This window comes from Protopterus annectens, chromosome 10.part0 (genome assembly GCF_019279795.1).
Source record: "Protopterus annectens isolate FY-2018-M chromosome 10.part0, PAN1.0, whole genome shotgun sequence".
Taxonomy (NCBI): domain Eukaryota; kingdom Metazoa; phylum Chordata; order Ceratodontiformes; family Protopteridae; genus Protopterus; species Protopterus annectens.
The window spans coordinates 1,114,971,891-1,114,986,738 of NC_056744.1; the positions used below are offsets into that span (position 1 = coordinate 1,114,971,891).

At 35.7% G+C, this 14,848-nt stretch overlaps 1 protein-coding gene across 2 annotated transcripts in view; it reads left to right on the forward strand.

Moving 5' to 3' along the window:
- Positions 1–432: 432 nt before the first annotated feature.
- LOC122813500 (putative ferric-chelate reductase 1) overlaps positions 433–14,848 on the forward strand; it is a 948,313-nt gene continuing 933,897 nt past the window's right edge. Inside the window, exon 1 of one of the 2 annotated variants that reach the window (XM_044085846.1) lies at positions 433–798. The gene's annotated coding sequence lies outside the window, so the exon portion shown is untranslated. The remainder of the gene's footprint in view (positions 799–14,848) is intronic. The other variant, XM_044085847.1, reaches the window with a different exon arrangement.

Below are 14,848 nucleotides of genomic sequence, written 5' to 3' on the forward strand. Positions count from 1 at the left end.
CTATCAATAAAGGGTTGGGGAAGTTTTCTGATGCCCTGACCACATTTTCTCTAGCAGTATAAATGCGTGGGATCTCCCCCTGAATATGGGCCAATAGCCTCGTAGGACTAACCAGTTCAACAAAAGGATAAATAAATATTATGAGAGATAATCTTCCATATTTTGGACGGCGAATGTTGAGAGGGAGCTACATCACACACACGACACACACTGCATTTATCTTTCCTCTCCATTAATTATTTATAGAATACGTAGGGTAGAAAGCTGGCGACTGATAAATAAACACTACATAAAAGCCTGCGTAAAGAAAGCAGACGGTCTCAGGCTACCTGACAATGTAAAAAAACACGGACGTTGTGCTACTACCGGTCTACAGATGCCCCTTTAAATTGCAAAGGGTGGGAGCTTCAAGTTTCAGGAAGTACCGAGGTTCCTAAACGGCCAATAAAAACATCCGTCTCTGTTCAGTAATTTTGCAGCTTGTAATAATGACAGCTAGCGGTCTGAATCATGTTAAGCTTCACGACTAAAAGGAAGGGAGGGAAACAGAAATCTGTTTTTACTGTACAAAGATTTGATGGCAAACCCACGACGTTTTCCACAATTGTTTACTGTAGGCTGGTTACAGCTGTTTCATAACAGGAAAATAAGAACAAGTGAAGTTGACTTTCTGTTTCTGTCCTGCTTCATAGTCGGATTTTGACAGCTTTACGTAACATTCTAGATATTTACAGCTGTTGGGGTACAGAAGTGCATCAAAGTACGGTAATCGAAACCCGCTCAGGCTTACTGCAGAAGGTAAGAAAATGAAAATAACATTTGTCAAGACTTTTGCACAACGTCTTCAATTTTGTCAAATCTTTCTGACACACTGTAACTTTTAAAATGTTTGATTTCTTGTAAAACAGTGAGGATTACAATCAGGAATTTATATCAAACGTTAACTATTTCATAAGGCTACCGTTCTGAAAAAAGGCACGTGTATGTAAAATCTGACGCTTGTTTAACTTTTTTAAGTGAACTAGATCGAGTACTGTTATTTTGGGTCCTTGTCCTCTCATTCTTTTTGGCTTTGCCCAGAACTCTTAAGCAAAGAAGTTGACATGTATAAGGATTTGTAATATTGACTGATAACAGGTGATTTTGGTTCTTAAAGGTTGCTACTCCCGGTAAAGTACCCCCCACCTTTCCTTACTACATGCAAAGCTTAAATTCATTGCCAAAAATACTTTTTTGTTCTCCTATCTGGTATAAGGATCAATCACATAAACGCCCCAAACGCATTAAATCACATTGGAATTATATACATGACCTGTAGGTGCGATTATTCCCCAGACTGCAGTATCACTGTAAACCGTTATCTTACCATGTAGCAATTCATTAAAAAAAAAAAGAAAGAAAAAAGAAAAGAAAAAAAGAGCTCAACATAAACATGGTTTGATTGTGGAGAAGGGCATATTTGTCCGCCTCTTTTGTAACAGGCTACAAGTTGTGTAGCTACCCCATGTAAGATTACCACTTGTTTCTCTTTTCACAGGTACGTCCCTATTTTGGCAGATCTTGCTGTAAAGGGTTGGATAGGGATAACAATGGCAAATGTCTTGCGATTTTGGGTAAGATGTAATTCTAATGTTACAGTTGTCGCAGAGAAATGATACAAGATTGCAGAATTGCAGAAGCAAGCAACTAAAATATATTATGACACACCGATGCATGTGTTTGGAAAAAACGTGATAAGCAACTCTCTGTAACGATTATGGCTATGGTTTACGCAGAAAGACAATTTCATATATATATATATATATATATATATATATATATATATATATATATATATTTTTTTTTTTTTTACTTTGGGCATCTGAAAAGGTGGCACTGCAGTGTCGATTCAATCTTTCTTTGTTAATTTAATGTTTCCTGAATGGTGTTATGCAGTTTCGTAGCGTAAGATTTTCTGATGATCTGCCAACCTTTGTGAAAGAATGCCAACTTGTGTCATTCCCAAGTTATCAACCTTGTGTTTTTTGTTTATTTACGTTGTGCCCCGTCTTGTTCAATGTCCCTCTGTATTATCCTTGATCTGTTTGTGTAAGATCTCTTTTATGCTTCTTTTCTTGAAAATATTTAGAAGTCTTGTAGTTACTTACATTTGAATTTTGGTATAGGCAGACCAGCATTGTCTTTATCTTTGTTTCAAAATGCCTCGTGACATTATTTTTCCTTGGTAGTGTTCTAAAAAGGGATTTTGGAAATGCTTATGATCTTTAGATTGTTATGTTCGATCTTCAGATTATGTTCCCATCAGCATCCTCCAGTTGTCTTTGGAATTGCATGCATTGTCCCAGATAAGGTTTTATCAGTTGTCTGTATCAAGGAATCACAGCAGGGCTAGCCACCCAGCAGAGTGAATCTTGGCTCCAGATGATTATTATTGTTGAAGTGATACCCCACCCCATCAGCAAAAATAAGAAAAGGGGTTGTGGATGGACGATGGATGGATGGATGGATGGATGGATGGATGGATGGATGGATTAGCATAGATTTCACTTCCTTTACATCCCATTACTCTGCCAGCCTTGCTTATTGGCTCAATAGCACAACTATGGAAAACTGGTATTACTACCTGTAGGTTGGTCCACATTTATTGTTGTTACTGCTTTCCATTGTTTTGTTTTCCAAGTGCATTCTTTTGCATTGGATGTAATCTGTTTTGCTCAAATCTTGCCAAATGTGTTACTTTCTTAGGTTTTCTACTATTGCGGGATGTATGACTTCATTATCTAGGAATGCAGAAATGTGCATGGCTTTAAAATTGTTATTTATACCTCTCATTTGTCCTTGATTTTGTCTTATATTTTTTTCCTGCCCCTAGTAATTTTTTTTTATTCTAGTAAATCACTGAGGATAATAGTCAATAGTACCAGGTATTACATTTTTATATATCTTAGGTAAGTACTAGGTTAGTTACCCTTGTGATCCATTTTAAGCCTAGAAAATTCCCCTCAAAGTTAGGACAAAACCCTGCACCTTGTATTTGTGAGGTCAACACCTTAACTATCATCCAAAAAATGAGTAGCACAGTACCAAGATAAAACTTTGAACCTGAAACAGGTACCAGCACGATGAAACAATGAAGCCACAGAGCAACCGAGGACACGAAATTTTATTAAACTCTAAGGTTAACACGTTTTAAAATAACTGCACATTAACGTAACAAGTTTGCATTTTCGTCTGTTAATGTATAGATTGATGTATTTTTTACCAGCCCACATCTGAAGAAGTATTTCTAAACGAAAACACAAACTTGTTACGTTAATGTGCAGTTATTTTAAAACATGTTAACCTTAGTGTTTAATAAAATTTTGTGTCCTCGGTTACTCTGTGGCTTCATTGTTTCATCGTGCTGGTACCTTAACTATCATGCCAAACTCCAACCCTTGTATTTCTATGCATGTTACTGTAAAACATGTTGTTGGTTAACTTTTTAAGTGGATTAAAGTAATGACTAAAATTGTCCCTGTTTCTGGACTTTTGGTCCCCACCCCCAGTCCAGGATTTTTAAGTAAAGAGTTGAGACATATGGTTTCATCTCTTTTCAAATGTGTATGGATTTCAGTTTGGTAAGTTGCTGACTTGTACCACTTAAAGTACTAATGGTATGCTTCATTTACACTCATCAATTAGGACTAACCTATAATTTATATTTGTTTTTATTACTGTTTGATGGCAATGTATTTTAATTGATGTTGATTAATTGTAAGAAACTTTGTGTGTGTGTGTGTGTGTGTGTGTGTGTGTGTGTGTGTGTGTGTGTGTGTGTGTGCGCGCAAGTGTGTGTGTTATATATATGTGTGTGTGTGTGTGTGTGTGTGTGTGTGTGTGTGTGTGTGTGTGTGTATATATATATATATATATATATATATATATATATATATATGAAGTAAATATGGGCAAACCTATGTTTAGTCAACATCTGTTTAGTTGACACAAACTGACTGACTAAACAGATGCTCAACAACTGTACAACTTTGCACAGGTTTTGGAATTGAGGAATATGTCCCTTCATAAAAAAATGTGCAGTCTCAGAGTTAGTGTGTATATAATTAGCATGTTTCCTGCATTTTTTTTCTTTTGTTTTGTATTTTAATATTGCATGCACCAGTGTTGCTCATTGCAAGTAAACTTAAAATATGTAACAGAAAAAGCATTGTTGACATTTGGGACTGTTGGTTATTTTACGTAGACCCATGTATGCATGTATATGCAGACATTTCACAGTATCTAGGTATTTTTGATGAAAAGTTATTCAACTTTACTTAATACATAATTTATTGAAGAGGCCTTATAGATGATTCATACTTCTGCCACTGCCCCTTCAAGCAGCATACATCATAGATGCGTTACAGATAAATTTCTATCCAGTCATTTTTACTGGCATCAAGGAGAGCTGAATTATAATTTGGAGCTCCTGTTTGCACCTAGGCCATATGATTTCAGATTGCTATGTTCCCATCACCATCCTTCAGCTTGCCTATTGGAGTCTCAAACTCTTTTCTAATTTCCCTCTCTTATGGATGCTTCTGCATAAGGTAGTGAATTAAAACTCTTCGACACAGATGTAAGACATTTTCATATTCATCTTGCTATATTCTGAATTTCTTGTATTTGACACTATTTCCCAGACTCTTATTTATCGAAAATCCAGTTTTATTTACTAACTGGTATCGTTGTCAAGTAATAAAGCTGATACTTAGGATTTGCAGTAAAATAGTGCAGGCTGCCATTGTTACTGCATGTAATGTCAGAGTATATTGATTTTCATTTTTTCATGCATTTGTTTTACTGACCCTTCTTCTGAATGACAAAATGATAAATAATGGTGTTAAATTTGGTGTCTGCTGCCTTGATGAGTTTGCCAACCCATTGTAAATTATCAGTTATAATTTCAGGTAATGAAAATGCAAGACTCATTTTATTCTCTTACCAGAACTTCTGTGCATGGCATTGAATGTTGCATATGCAAATGTTTGTCTACAATCCAGGACATAATTTTGGGCAGTAGTTGAAAGTCCTTGTAACTTAATTCCTACCTCATTAATTTATGTGAAGTACCTATATAGTTACTTAAGCAATAACCCATACCTGGGTGTGGGTAATGCTGGATTTACCCACAGTTGATGTGGTTTGGTCACGAGGGTGAAGCCTGAGTGGCCAAACAAAGACAACCATGGGTAAATCCAGCATTACCCACACACAGGCGTGAGTTATTGCTGTTATACAATGACATTATTTAAGAAAAAATACTTCTTTTCTTAAATAAGGACATTGGATAATGCCTCCGTGCTGCCCTTCCGCAGCTGTCTGGTATTATGCGGCAGTTCCGATGTACTGCACATGCGTATGCTTACGCAGTACATCAGAGCTGTGGGTGGAAGCAACGGAGAAAGCAAGATCTCCGTTGCTTTTTACAAAGTGTCTCACTATGTTAAAGGAGTTTAACATAGAGAGACAGCTTTAAAAAAAGCAACAGAGAAAGGAAGATCTCTGTTACCTTTTTTAAAGCTGTCTCGCTATGTTAAACTCCTTTAACATAGCGAGACAGCTTCTAAAAAACAACGGAGATCTTGCGTTCTCCGTTGCTGTAAAAAAAAAAAAAGACATACTAATGGAAAAAGTCTGGGCAACCGGACCTTTTTCCATTAGTATAAGTCTGATTTATAACATGCACGCTGACCAATCAGCATGCACGTTTTGGAATATTAATGGTGGGTTGTTGTATAATTTCTATTACACCATGCAGGCTTTTTAATACTCTAGAATGGGGATGCTGATTGGATATAGAAACAAGTAGCATGCCCATTGCTAAATCCAGCATTACCCTCAAAGTAGAACAGCAGTTGCACTGAAATAATGTAACTGCAGCTGCTGAGCTAACAGAAGTCACAGCTGCAATTTTCTCCACCACATTGTCTGATAGTGTGATTAGTGATCAGCATATAAAACCTGTATTACCATGAGAAATCAGTCATTAGTGTTGGTGATTGTTCCTTATTTTAACATGGGCAATAAGTTAAATTCAGTCCTTTGTGTGCTCATTCATGCTGATGTTTATTTCTGGAAGAGATTCTAAGACATGCTCCAAGGTAATGTCATAATGAGGGCAACAGTGCAGGTCAGTGTCTGCTAATGTATAGGCTGTATCCTTGGGATCGGAATAGATGATACTGTTATTATGGATGAGTGCAGTGCATTTATTTAACAGTATTCCCTAATTTCCTTACATAACTAAATAACGATGTGGAGTTTCTTTTATCTATAGTGACCTTTAGCTCATACTTTGTTTTTCTTTTTCTGATATTGCTCTTTAAGTCCTTGCTTGTACATTTTAGAGAGATCATGAGATCAAGAGATAAGAATTCCTTCCAGCATTTCATTACTTTCTTTTTGTTATATAGTTGATTAATACAAGAGTTCCCCAGAGAGACCTTTTCCTGAACGTACAAGTATAGTTGGGGTGAATAGGTGTTGTCTTTTCTATGCAGCCATTTAGGTACTGGTTAAAGTTGATCCATGGTCAGGTTTAACCACAGATTAGGAGCTATGAATGAATGATGTCATACTATTGTTGAAATTAAAAATAAATCTATATAACACTTGTTTAAATGATATGCTGCATATAATTATATGCTGCTATTCGTGTAGCATAAGCCATCTCAGTCATTATGGCTGCATCTTATCCGTAAAGCTCTTTTTCCATCCATGTTTTGACTTTTTGAACTAAATGTTCTAGGATATTCTTACAAATATATTTGTTACATTTGTTCTGTATATTTGTATTAGAATATCCTTGTATCTGTAAATGTGTTTTGTTCATTTCTTATGCGATCCTATCCACCTGGGGTGTGCCTGCAAATGGTCCACAGAAATCACTGCACTGTCCCTGGTAAACAAATAAATAAAAGAAATAAATGTTTACAGGCTTTGAATATGATACCATTGACTGTTGTTGGTACTTAAGCATAAATGGGAAAGAGACCACAAACTTGTTCTTTTTTTTGTTTTTTTTTTTTTTTTTTTTGTTTTGTTTTGCTTAGAAATACTTTTTTTTTTGTTTATAAACAGAATATGTTGCACCGTAGTGAAAACAAAGTTATTATAGTATTCTGTCTATGGGAGTTTACTTCTGTCTATTTCTTTGTTGAACCAAACGGAATAACTGTACAGATGCAAGCAAGATTTTGTCTGTCTGTCAGTAGTTATTAAGTTACATGAGTTTTTTTGACACTTGCCTGTGAGATTATTTGCTAGTAGGTAACTGTGTGACATGGTCGTTCTGTGTCATTAATGTGAACTTATGAACTATGTGGCTTGCAGTGGCTAATTTCTGCAGTGCGTTTCATTAAAGATATTTTCCTGTATTGCACTTACCTTGAATTAAGTAAGACTTAGAGGTAATAATATAAAACCCAGACATGGAGAGCAGTATCTATATATATCTATATATATATATATATATATATATATATATATATGTTTTGTCTTACTCTGTATATGTTAAATTGTGTGTGTATCTGTTTATGTGTGGTTACTTTACTAATTGTTAGTTTCTGTATCTTTATGTGGTTATAATAATTCATAAATCATGCACAGAGGTAGTTTCATATGCTGGCCTCTGTGCTGTTAAGCTTTACTACTGTACTTTCTATATTAAATTCCTCACTTCTTCTTTTTTCGGGCTTTTCCTGGTTAGGGGTTGCCTCAACGAAACTCCGGTCTGCTAATGTTTAGCAGTAGATTTTTTTACGGGTGCCGAGGTGCCAGCTCGACGACCAACCTTCAGTGAAGGCATGCCCATTCTATGTCTTTCGAATGCCACTCGACCACGGGGAGGACATGCAGACTCCAACATAGAAGGTGCTCCAGCCGAGAATCAAATGGGAGAACCTCTTGCTGTGAGGCAACAACGCTACCGCTGACCCACCATGGCTTTAAATTCCTCGCTGTTTATACAAATAATTCTAAACTTTATGTTCACACCTCACCCTTAATTGGTTCTGTAGTTACAAAGAAGGCAGAGAGTGACATTGAATAAAAAGAGATGGCGACGGCTGACAGTACACCCAACCTCATGTAGAAAATTGGAAAAATGTGGGTTGATGAAGAACCAGAGTAGAGCACTGATCACATTAGACTCTTTTCAGTCAACACCCAGTGAAAGCAAAATGAATACATGACATCAAATGCAGAGTGAATGACAAACTAGAACATGAGCGGTTACGATGTTTTAAGATTTCTCTTAAAGGTGGTTTTATTTTTGTTGTGCTGTCTCATAATAGTTTATTTATTGGTATATGTGAGCTATTTGTTTAGCAATTTTTCTCCTCTTTAACTGTGATGTTTTTAGCTACATCATTTTTACATATAACTTCAAGCCAGATACTTTATCAAAATTCTTTCTTATATTCTCAAAATCTGCCTTTTCCATTCCATAATAATTTTAACACACAGTGTCTGTTAAGAAATTTGTACTAAAAAAAATCATTAGGATCACATGCCAATGTAATGTTCTGATATGTGACTTTGTAAACACATGTAAAATATTTTCTATAGATTTCAGTGTGATCAACAGAAAATGATTAATCCTAATTCTTTCCGATTTAATTTTTCTGATAATGTTTCTCAGTGTTTGGTTTTATCAGTCCTTCTTTCCTTAACTGCATCAGTTTAAATGAGTTCCTTTGTATTGAAAGGGATTATATATTTTTTTTGTTTCTGTATAACTACCCACCCTAGTGATTTCTGTGTATAATTTCTTTGCCTCAATTCTTATCACTCAGAAACATGAAGATATCAACTCATTGTGCCTCAGAATGTTTAGCATTTGTGTCATTATTTTCTGATAATTATAGTTCATGTTTCTTTATTTTAAGTCATACCTGCACTATATTCATCCATCATCTGTTTTTCTAATTTGTGCATATGGAGAGTCAGGGTGTCACTTTAACAGTGGCAATTATTTAGAGCCAGGGTTCACACCACTGGGTGGCTATCCCTGCCATGCTTGTTCTTCCATACCATATACGCACATGCGTACTCACACCTGTAACCAATTTAGAGTGTCTAATCAACCTACTACATATCTTTGGAATGTGAGAAGAAACCAGAGCATCTGGAGAAAGCCCCGTGAGCACAGGGAGGACATGTAGACTCCACATAGATGACATCCCAGCAGATAATTGAACCAGAGAACCTCTTGCTGTGAGGTGTCAACACTATTTTGTGCCACCCCCATACCTGTATTATATATTTGCTACTTATTGTAATTGTTAATTCATATTTAAGTGTAATCAGTTTTTTGTATATAGGACCTGCTATTTTTTCTTTCAGTGAGATCAACATTTCTAGATAAATCGGTAACCACAACACACTTTTGCATCATTTAGTACATTCATAATTCTGGTAATTTTTCTTTTACTTACTATGCTTATTTCCAGTTTGTCATTATACTCTGCAGTATATCTGATATTTTTTTCACAGGGGTACTTTTGGAGTACAGCTTAGCCTATTCTTTAAATTACTATATTCATTTTCATGTTCCATTGCTAATTTTATTGACAACTATATGTAATCATTTGAAATTTTTACAATTTTGCAGGATATTTCTAATGCTTTCCTTTATGTATTTTAATGGGACTCCTTGCAGACATATAACAGTTCTGTTACAGTTTATTTTCCTTGCTGACACATTTGCCCTTATAAAAATGGACTTGGTTACTAACAAGTGTGTAATTCTTTTATTTTTTTTGTTAACATGTTCCTTTTAATAGCTTCAGATGCTTATTGCCACATATACCATCCTATGTACCTTCTGCTTTTACTATTTCCCCCTTTCTGTCTTGTGTTTAAAGCTTTTTCAGCTAGCCCTCTGCATCGAGTCATGTCTTCTCTTCATGGCTTAGTGGAAAAAGTTTATTCCTATCAGTAGTACAAGGGTGCAATCTTTAAAAACATTTTTTTTTCTGTCATTCTGTTTATTGTTTATCCAGTTATGGATTGTATGACTTGCTATTAAATTATTTTTTGAGTAACTAAAAGGTAGGGTCACTTGATAGATTAGGGTAAATCAAGCCACCTGCTTATCAATGACACAGTGATATAATTAGTACAGATTCAATGGACTGAAAGGTTAAAGCACAGTGGTGTTAAGCGGCTTACATTGTGAATTACATTTATCTTTTGTGTTGAGTTAATTGTGAAGGTTGTCAAGGTTGGAGGTTAATAGAAAAGTGGACATTTATTTCATATTTTAGGTAACATCTAGGTACCCAATTGATCATATTTAATTTGTTTTGGCTAATTTTTAGGATATTTGTATGGCTGAATATTGGTAGTAGACGGCAATACTTTTAATGTTGGTTTCTCTGTTTATCTCCACCAAGGACACTAGACAAAGTACATGTTTGTAAATACAATCAACACAAAACTGTATTTGCTGAGGATGTTGCAAACTCCACATACCCAGCTATATGACTACTTGCAGACGCAATACACAGATGCACAAAACATATCCATATATCATTCCAGTGCAAACCCAGAGCAGTGCACTTATAGACCAGAAAAAAGTCCAGACTCCAGAGTTAGAAATGTGCTTCACAATCCTGCATACAAGGTATTGGAACTGTAGGTTTGCTGTTGCAATTATTCATTGTTTGTGCACCAATCCATGTTGTTACCTCCACATAATGCTTACACTTCATATTCATACTCATTCTACAATATACACACAGTACTTGAACACTGCACTTCATGCCTTAATATACTCAGAAGATGAACTAGTCAAGCAGACATCTTGTGTCACGTGCTACCATGATTTTGGCATCAAGAATTCATTCATGTAAACATTTCTCTTCCCATAGTCACCCTGTATGACAAACAAAGGTCTTGTTTTAATGGTCTGTAAGATCTCACATATAGCTTTAAGGAAATAAGCCAGTCTTTATTGTACTGGTTCTCTTTGTGACTGAATTTGCTTACTGAAATGTTTTGCATCTTGCAAAGGTTTCATGTATTTGTTCTCGGAACATTAAAAAAGGCATTGTGGTGACGTTTGAGTATTAACATGAGAGTAATCATTTACATTTAGGATTCTGCTGAGGGCACAGTAAAGCAGACACCCATGTATATAAGCAGGAAATAAATTCTCCTCACCACTACTAAAGACCCCAAGGGTAGGCAAATAAACAAAGAAAAAAGACCTTAGGTGTCATCCACAGCTTCAGGCTTCAGACTGTTAAGACACAATTTATTAATCGCTTAAAAAATGAAGCTGACAGGATGTAAACTTCACTAGAATATGATGAACTGAAAATAGTTAAGTATCCAAGCAGTTGTCATCCACAGCTTCAAACTTCAGGCTGTTAAAACTCAATTTATTGAAAGCTTAAAAAGTGAAGCTGACAAAATGCAAACTTCACTGAAACACTGAAATAATTAGCCTAGTAATTAACATCCACAACTTCAGGCTTCAAGTTATTAAAGCACAGTTAATAGATGCTTTGTAAGCAAAGCTGACAAAAACATATACTTCACTGGAGTGTAAAAAGCTGATGAAATTGTTCAAACGATAAGTGCTTTCGGCAGATGCCTTCTTCAGATCGTATGAAAGTGTGATTAGCTCTTCCTGTTTATAAAGGAAACACAATCAAGAGCTGGTAGCTAATTGTCTTTGGTGTTCTCATGTATATAAGCATGCAATTTGGTTATATAGATTTTTATGAGATGTATTGAATTAGCCTACTTACTGTGCACATTTTCCAAACCAGTTAACCAAACCTGTTCTGATAACACCAAATGTAAGGTATTAGCAGAGTATTTTAGGCATGTCTTATGTACTTTCAATGTCTCTTTTGTTGTAATCTTCACTACATTTTGAGGACTTTCAATGCCCAAAGTATTGTAATTTAGTTCAAACTATTCTAAGCAGTATGTACCTTAATACTGATTTCTGAAGCATACTTTGGGTGCACAACTCCATTCTGATGACAGGCCAAATATTGTAACTTGCTGTATCTTCCTGAATTAGAAACATATCTTTTCTATATTTGTGTAGTTAGTTATGCTAGATTCCTGGGCTGTGTTAAAACCTTTTTACTAAATATAAGTAATTATACTGATGGGAATCCATGTGTTGTATGACATTAATCCATACTGAAATGTGGTTAATACTTGTCATCATACCTCTAAACCTCTTAGCACAAGAAATCTGGCCAAAGCCTGACATAATGGGGAGACTAAGGCCGAAAAATAGGGACACATTTTAAATATTGTGCTTATAAACTTTGAAAGTTGCTAGACTAGCAGAATTTGTGTTAGCATGTGTTTTTTGAAGGATGTGAAATCTGATCCTCAAATGCATGTCATTATTTAATGACTTTAGTCTTTAGATCATCCCAGTGATTTGTAAAAAAACACAATTTTTATGATGAACAGACCAAAATATGAGGCAAAAGTCTGGACATTCTGCGAAAATCTGTACAGTTGAGAGGTATGCAACTTGTTATGCATGATTGTTTGTTTGCAAAGTCAAGTAGGTTTGTATCAGTCAGGGTGTAATATGTATTATCTATCAATATTGTTACAACCTTTTCAAAAATGTTGTCTACCATAGTGGTAAGGCTTACTTATATTTTTTCCATCTTGTTTGAAATCTTCTTACATGTGAATAACACCACTGCCATTTTAATTGTAATTTAATTTAAATCGGAAATTTCAGGCACATCTTTTTGATCAAACGTAGGGCATGTGTTTGTTGCTTTTGGAAAAATACAGGAATCTTACTCCAACATAACAGTAGATGATTCTAATTCACAACCCTGCAAAACTAATTTCTTTGTGCAAATTCCTTTTTTGCCACCTTCAGTAATTGCTGAAACGTGTGTATTGGAAGAGAATGTAAACTGCGTCATTTTTTATTGAAAATATCAATCATAATAGAAGAAATCAATCATGTTAGAATAATAATTAGAATTATTAATGTTCTTCCCTCATTGATCAAACGTAATGTTCTTTCCTCATTGATCAAACTGACACCTTGCCTTTGGTAGGTAGTAAACACAGGCCACTGTGAAAGTGAACACTTTGATAAGTCTTTCAAATAACTAGAAGACCTTTTTTTAGTACTCAGTCTTGCTTCGGTCAAGCATAATCTTTAATATAAGAATTGTTTTCAGGCAAATAAAACAGAGAAAATATATATTTCCAAATGTTCTGGTGTCTCCTGTACTACCTTACTGTTCAGAGGTTGAGTGTTAGTGTTTCCATCTCTGTAGTCTATTTCTCTCATTTAAAACAAAGTACTGTTGATGCATGGAAATGAACATCATTTATTTACAGTTTAAATACTGTATATCTTCCCCTGTTTCATTGTCTCATTTCACAAGTTTCTTATGAGTCCAATTTTCAGTATACCTAGATTTTATTTTTATAGAACAGTTTATACTTTTGCCAAAAATTTCACTTGTGTGCTGGTTCTCTTTTCAAATGCACATTCTATAAGAGCTTTAGAACAGGAATAGAATGAATTGTTTTCAGTTAATGTGCAGCAGAAAGCTCCTCTCTGATAACAAGCTTTCAGCAGGCCTCGTGCAAGATTCTTACTACTCACCACTCATACCTCTGAACATGGAGAATGAGCGATGCTGTAGCACCTCCCCTGCCTGCCATGGACCACTGACAGCTCAGAACACAGAGAGTAAGGGATTTTGTAGCACCTCCCCTCTGTGCCATTAATCTCTCACAGATCAGAACTCCCTGGAATGTGTGCTATAGCACCTCCCCTGCATGCCATGGACATCTCATACCTCAGATCTCAGAATGAGTGATGGTGTAGCACCTGCTCTGCATGCCATGGACCTCTCACAGCTCAGAACTTGGAGAATGAGTGATTCTGTAGCACCTCCCCTACATGCCATGAACCTCTCACAGCTCAGAACTTGGAGAATGAGTAAAGCTATAGCACTTCCCCTGTATGCCATGAATCTCTCATATCTCAAAACTCATAGAATAAGTGATGCTATACCACCTCCCCTACATGCCATCAATGTCTAACAGCTCATAAATACCTGGAATGTGTACTATAGCACCTCATCTGCATGCCATAGACCTGTCACAGCTCAGAACTCTGGGAATGAATGATGCTATACCACCACCATGAATGGTATTGATTTCCCGCAGCTTGGAATGCAGAACAAAATTATTTTTGTTAAACAGTGATTTTTTTCCCTGGTTTATGTGTACAGCTCAAGGATTTTTTTTTATATTATTATTTATAATTATCATTTTGCTCATTTTCTTACAAGCAGCAAAATCACTGTTTGTGTAAGACCCCTGTAATGTTTTATCGATTGCAATTAGTGAAATTTAAGTCTTTTATAGAAGTGCATTTTATAAGGCTGTTTGTGAACTGATACTATGTGTTTCCATCCCTACTGTTATGTTACTGTGGAATTAATAAGTTCAGTGAATGTCTGAGTCTTGCCCCTCACATTTTTGGTGAAAGTGAGCTTGCTCACCCTGCAAAAAATAGTGTTGTTTTTCCCCCTAAGAATTGGGTTTTTGATTATTTTTTAATTGTGAAACAGTTTCTTGAAGTTTTGTGTAATGTTGAATCATAAGGTAAGTGCTACTATTAAAGGAACAATTGTCCTTCACATTATTAGATACCCCATTACCACGGTGGTGATGCTGCGGTAGCGTTGTCGCCTCACAGTAAGACGCTGTCCGATTCGATTCTCAGCTAGAGCGTCTTCCATGTGGAGACATGCGTGAATGGGCGTACCTTCATTAAGGT